Genomic DNA, 7,168 nt, shown 5'->3' with positions numbered 1-7,168 from the left:
GCCTGCTGATTAACATACCTGTGAAAGCCTATGCAAGACATTGTGCAAACTGAAGCCTTTCTAGAGGAGATCTGGCTTCTGTTACATTGTTTCAGCTTTGCCGCTTTCAATCTCATTTACAAATTAAATTTAAAACTTTTAAAAACTTTTTTTTGACTCGTGTTCAAGTCTTCATTGTTAATCAACATATAAATGTGTGTGCTCACTAAAAGTCAGTTTGCTTCCATAAAAGTCTCAGCACAGTGTTAATCAACAGATTGCTCAATATGCAGTCAGCGATTAAAAAAAATGTTACTTAAAAGTTTGGTACAAAATTCTTTTGTGCAGCCAGATGTTCCCAAATTGGTGGGCTTGTCACTCTTGGGTAGAAGTTTCAAAACTTTGTGGGGAGTCTCCACAGTGGTGAGTGCAGCGGACAGCAAGGGGCACAGCAGGATGCTACTAAGAGAGGGTAAAGACCAGGGTTGTCCAACTTGCAAGCCGTATCTGGCGTGCTATTAACCAATAAGTAAGGAACATAAATAAAAAAAAATACAGTATCTTGCATGCAGATTTTCTTGGATTAATTCTGTTTATGGGTTAATTTTCAGGGGAACTTCTGGATCACAAGGAACTGCACAGAGCCACACTCCCACAAAACAATATCATAGGACAACCCCTTAGCTGTTGCTCTCGGTGGCCTCAAACCAGGTGCTTATTTTTTAATTCCAGGCTTGGAGTCTGTGGCATAAAAACCAGGTGTACTGCCAAATAGAACCTCCTGTAGACAGCCAGTCCATGAAGGGGATACCAAATAGCCAATCACAGCTCTTATTTGTCACCCCAAGGAATTTTTTTATGCTTGGGTTTCTCCTCAACTCTTTTTACAATTGATTGTGGCTCATGGGTAAAAAAAGGTTCGGGACACCCTGGATTAAGACAGTATACCCATCCATATATTTGGGCACATTCAATATCTTGAGTTAACTCCTGTGAAAGATACCAAACCGAATTCAAACCCTAATTTGCATATGTAAATTAGGAAAAGCAAGGGTTAAAGAGAACATCACGATTAAAAACTTCCTTGTTTATGTGATGAAAAGTCACAAGATTATTTATATTCTGTTTGGCTAGGCACTTGGATTCAGCCGAATCCTGCTGAAAAAAGCAAAATGCTGGCTGAATCCCAAACCGAATTCGGTGCATCCCTACATTTAATTATAGCATGTCATTAAGATTTAAAAGCCTGTTTTTAGTAAAGGAGTGAAATATACAAAATAACGGCACATTTTACCATGTTCTTCAGTTGTGATTCCGCTGGCGCAGTATGGAGTACCTGCAGGTGCAACACACAAAGGGAGCCCTATACCAGTTGCCCTTGTTGTTTCAACGTAGGTGCAACTGGAAATTTTTTGAATGGCAGATGAACACAGTATGGAGGAACACAGACTTGCATCATCTATAGTATTTTAATGGGCACAATTTTGCATTTTTGTACAGTACCAATCCCTAATGAATCCATTAATAAATTACATGAAAAAAATATTTACAGGACAAAAAATATATATTTTGCCTGTAATTTGACTCTTTCTTAGTTGGAAAAGTGAAAAATGTACTCAGTCATTTTATTCTTTGTATACTGTATGTGGATTTATCATGAGATAGTAACATCAAGGGGGTTATTTACTATAACTCGAATTTATCTCATGATTTTATTAAACCAAGCTCGACCAAACTCCCATCCACAATTTTATCTTATTTATCAATAAAATAACTCAAAAAATGGAGTGAAAACCCCAAATTTTTGGATTATTGGATGAATCTCAGCACAAATCATGATATCTTCAAAATGTAAAATCCATTGACTTCTACATGACTTTGGCAGGTTTGAAATGCCAGATTTTCGGATTCCGACTTTATACAGCTTCAGGGTATAATACATCGTGAAAAATATGAGGGTTTTTGTTCAAAAAACCACAACCAGAAAAAGTTGCGGTTTAGTAAATAACCCCCCAAAATTTGCGGATATATTCTCCATTGACACATGAACATATTTTTCATGGAATACATGGCAAAACATGGACATTATTAAAGGAAAACTATACCCCCCCAAACAATGTAGGTCTCTATTAAAAGATACTGAGTAAAACAGCTCATGTGTAAAACCCTGCTTCATGTAAATGAACCATTATCATAATAATATACTTTTTTAGTAATATGTGCCATTGGGTAATCATAAATAGAAAATTGCCATTTTAAAAAATAAGGGCCGCCCCCTGAGATCGTAAGATTCACTGTGTACACATACAAACCACATGTAAGGTCACATGAGCCAATTAACAGACAGAGTTCTGCCTTTTGCTTCCTCACTTCTCCCTGTTACAGTTAGTGTTGTAGTATTTCTGGTCAGGTGATCTCTGAGGCAGCACAGATACAGTCACGAAATGGTGGTTCAAGGCAAGAGATGTAAAAGGGCAATATTTATGTAAATATATATTCCAGTTTGGTAAGATTCTTTAATATGTCATTCAATTTGATATAAACTATCTGTTGCTTAAGTATTCATTTTGGGGGTATAGTTTTCCTTTAAACATCATTCACAAATGAAAGTATGCAAAGAAGGAGTTTTTAGTGTCCACATAAAAGCAATATACTGTACTGTAGGTCTGAGGCAAAAATAACAGGTAAAAACAGCACCCATTAGTAAGGTATATTGTTCCTTTTAGTTTAATTTGGCAAGACACATAAGCAATTCCAATGGATTGGCCTGCAACAAAGTTGGTTATATCACCTTGTGTAGTTCAATGTTGGCATGAATCTATCAGGCCTTGGTTGTTTGGAAACCACTAGTTTGGTCTGTAGCTGCCCTAATTCTATATAAAATCTGTGTGAATGCAATTTATGAACAATTACAATACTTCTCATATTTATTCTAATGAGCTAAAGGGACATGATGTATACTTATACCTTAAGTCAGGGGTCCATAAAGTTTTTTTTACCTGTGAGCCACATTTAAATGTAAAAATAAAATTGGAGCGCAACATAAGCAGGCAAGCAGTTCCTGTAGATGCCATAAATGGGCTGTGATTGGCTATTGGTAGCCCCTATGTGGATTGGAAGCCAACAGGAGGTGCTGATTGGCAGTACACCTGGTTTTTATGCAACCAAAACTTGCCTCCAAGTCTGGAATTCAAAAATAAGCACCTGCTTTAATGCTACTGGGAGCAACATCCAATGGATTGGTGAGCAATATATTGCACTAGCCGCTGATTGGGGACCACTGCCTTAAGAATAAGTGTTTCCTTTAACCTTATAAAAAAGATTCTGTGTTTTAAGCTGCCCTAGAAAAGATGTTTTCAATAAATGAATCGATTCTGGTTCCACTTTACTGATTAAAGGAGAACTAAAAGTGTTGGTTAGTGAAACTTCCAATATGTTATTGGCCATTAAAGACAAAACTAATACAAAAAGCACTTTGAATAGCATGAAAACACGTCTTTCTAAATACTGCACAACGTTATTCAAACATAGTCCGTTGTAAAGTAAAAGGAAATTGGTAAATTCTGTGATTAGAGGCGGGAGGAACAATTTAAATGCTTTTAGCTTATGTTTGGAAATGAGTGTGCTGTTAAATTCAACTTTGGAAAAACAAACTCCATTGGGTCTCCTCTCCAGCTCAGCAAACAATGCCCATTCCAATAAAGGCATATCTAGTGGGGGCATCTAATCTGGGCTTTGAAGGTGATTTGTGAAGGTTGTAGTTCTGTTTACTAAGGTGTTTAAAGACAAAGAAACATCTTGTGAAGATTAGAAATCTGTGTACTTTTTCACAGCAAGAAAGTCAAAAATTCTACCATGAGCAAAGCCATAATTGCTTATTGTTTAATTCATATATAACCAGAGAAGTTAAACTGTTTGGAAGTTTTTAGTTTCCAACATCACGGCACACTGGGGGTCCCCAACCCTTTATTTTTTACCTAAGAGCCACATTCAAATGTAAAGAAAGTTTGAGAGCAACACAAGAATGAAAAGGGTTCTTTGGAATGCCAAACATGTGCAGTGATTGACTATTTGGTAGCCCCTATTTGCACTAGCAGGTACAGGAGGCTCTGTTTGGCAGTGCACCTGTTTTTTTCTGCAACCAAAACTTGCCTGGTGATATCCCAAGGGCTCCCTACCTGAAGATCACATATTTATTTTATTTAGCAATGGTAGAAGTCTTTAGGTTGGTGAAACTTTGCTTTTTTCTAAAAACTGAAATTTTAATTTTATACCTTGTTCACTTGCTTGCTGTGTGCCATGATTTGGCTGGCAGTCATATTACTCAGCCTAGGGTTAAATAAAGGTGATCAGGATTTTTCATAACCTAAATAATTAGAAACTCTATTTTAAGAACATTAAATCCTCCAATAAGGTTAATGTGACCTTTATAGTTTTTAAATTATTTGCCTTCTTCTTCTGACGCTTTCCAGCTTTCAAATGGGGGTCACAGACCCCATCTAAAAACAAATGCTCTGTAAAGCTACAAATAAATTGTTATTGCTACTTTTTATTGCTTGTCTTTTTATTCATGCCTCTCTTTTTTCATTTTCCAGTCTCTTATTCAAATCAGTGCATGGTTGCTAAGGTAATTTTGACCCTAGCAACCAGATTGTTGAAATTGCAAACTGGAGATCTGCTAAATAAAAAGCTAAATAACTCAAAAACCACAAATAATAAAAAATGAAAACCAGTTGTAAATTGTCTCAGAATATCACTCTCTGCATCATACTAAAAGTTTTTAAAGATGAACAACCCCTTTAAGTTGTTAAGGTATGAACGTAATGAATAAATATGCAAAGTAACTGTACCCATCACTATTAGGGTAGGACTTCATGGTGCGCGAGGAACCAACATGCGATAAAATGCGATAAAATGCATGTGACGCGCTGCATTTTCATCCGACAGTCGGATCAATGTAGTTCTTACCTGCAATTTCTCCTTCACTTCCTTTTTCTTTAAAACATCCGACACGTCGCATGCATTTTATCGCATTGCGACGTGTCGGCTCCTCGCACACCATGAAGTCCTACCCTTAAAGAGATACTGACACCAGAAATTAAAGTTTTTTACATCTATCATAATATTGCCTTTGAAAGCTACTTATAACTTTGCCATTAAGCATTTGCACAATGATTTTACATTACCTGTCTGATGTCCCATGTTCCTGTATGAGGGGGCTGCCATATTTGTACAGCAGGAGTCTGTTAACATTAGAAACTCTAACTGACAGGCTGAGATGGGACAGTCAGGTTGGCAAAACAGTCAGGTTTAGGAACTTCAACTAACTATTACTTACAAAAACAAATCTCTCAGCAAAAAACAATCAACATGACCTATAGGTAACTTGGGGCAGATTTACATATGGTCGAATATCGAGGGTTAATTAACCCTCGATATTCGACTGCCGAATGTAAATCCTTCGACTTCGAATATCAAAGTCGAAGGATTTACCGCAAATCGTTCGATCGAACAATTAAATCCTTAAAATCGTTCGATTCGAAGGATTCTAATCCATCGATCGAACGATTTTTCTTCGACCAAAAAATTGTTACAAAGCCTCGGTAGGTTTTAGGTGGCGAAGTAGGGGGTCGAAGTTTTTTTTAAAGAGACAGTACTTCGACTATCGAATGGTCGAATATTGGAACGATTTTTAGTTCGAATCGTTCGATTCGAAGTCGTATGGTCGAAGTAGCCAATTCGATGGTCGAAGTAGCCAAAAAAAACTATTCGAAATTCGAAGGTTTTTTTTATTCTATTCCTTCACTCGAGCAAAGTAAATGTGCCCCTTAGTACATTCATATTTTAAAAAGTAGTTTTTAGTGTCAGTATCACTTTAAATGATGTGGTCAAATTGCGATAGAATATAAACATAAAACATCATGAGTGTGAATGCTTGGTTTGCCATAAAGAGTAAGTATTAAGACAGATCAGGGGATTTGTATGACCAGTTCGGCTTCCATGTGAGTTGCATTTTTTTCAGTGTGACTGAAGGAACTACAGCATGCAGAAGTAGGTCACCTCCAATGCTTACCAGAAGCAGGAATTGGCCATAACCTCTGTCTGTATGTAGTCTCCCTATGTAGTTCAGACTATAATACTAACGATACCTCCTGTATCTGAGTCTCTGACATACATTGAGCACATGGTAAAATTTGACCTTGCACATAGTAAATAGAAATGGTTCAAGCATTAAAAATATTATCTTCAGAAATATCTATATTTTATGAAAAACAAACACCAATAAATTAATACCACAGAATGTATGCTTAAGGTGCAGTTCATAAGTTGGTCATTCTTCTCAATGCCATGATGCAGCTCCTGCAATAGTGCAGGGGTGGCTTTGGAAAAAAAGCCAAAATAAATCTTATTTAGCTTATCGGTTGAAATTTCACATAGCTTCAGATAGTATAAGCAGTCAGAATTTCATTATCGGTAGACCCAAAAGAAGACACTTATGCTGAGGACACACAAGGCATTTTCTGGAGGCTGTGCTAAAATTTGCAGATTCTGCTTGCATGCAGGCAAATGGAGTAGAGATTGGCCTGAGAATGCCTGCTTTTGCAATTTTAGGCCTACTTTGTGTACCTGTACACAAGTGGAAGCTGTACTTTTCAGTGTAGATAAACAGAGCCGTGGAAGGGAGCATATCCGCTTCTCTTAGCCTTGTTGAAGCAACGTGTACTTTTTCAGTCTTCCCTGACACTGTATACTTTTCTGTCAGCTTAAGGGCCAGGGTACATGAAGTGTCTCTGCTGCTCTCAGCCAGCAAAAAAAACCTCAGGCTGAGAGCAGCGGAGCCGATGCTCTGTGTGCTTTAGACCTTAAACTGAGGGAAATATTCTATATATGAATATATATGTTAAATCCATATGGATTTGACAGAAGGAATGCCATTAGTGATAGTGATACAATTTGCAAAAAACAATATTTTAGAGGTAAGCTTCCTGCCAGGGTAATGCTACTGCAGCTATTCTTTATATTGGCTTTACATAAAAGGCCATTTAAAAGCATTTAAAAGAATCATATAATGAGATGTATTTTGCCAGGGTGTTGACATGTCTGCTAATTAACCCTGTTAAGAATTCAATATCCTGCAGTTATACATACTATGAGGAAGATTTACTAAAGGGTGAAGTGGCCATCGCTA

The sequence above is a fragment of the Xenopus laevis genome, chromosome 1L (genome assembly GCF_017654675.1).
Source record: "Xenopus laevis strain J_2021 chromosome 1L, Xenopus_laevis_v10.1, whole genome shotgun sequence".
NCBI lineage: Eukaryota > Metazoa > Chordata > Amphibia > Anura > Pipidae > Xenopus > Xenopus laevis.
This window is presented reverse-complemented; position numbering follows the sequence as displayed.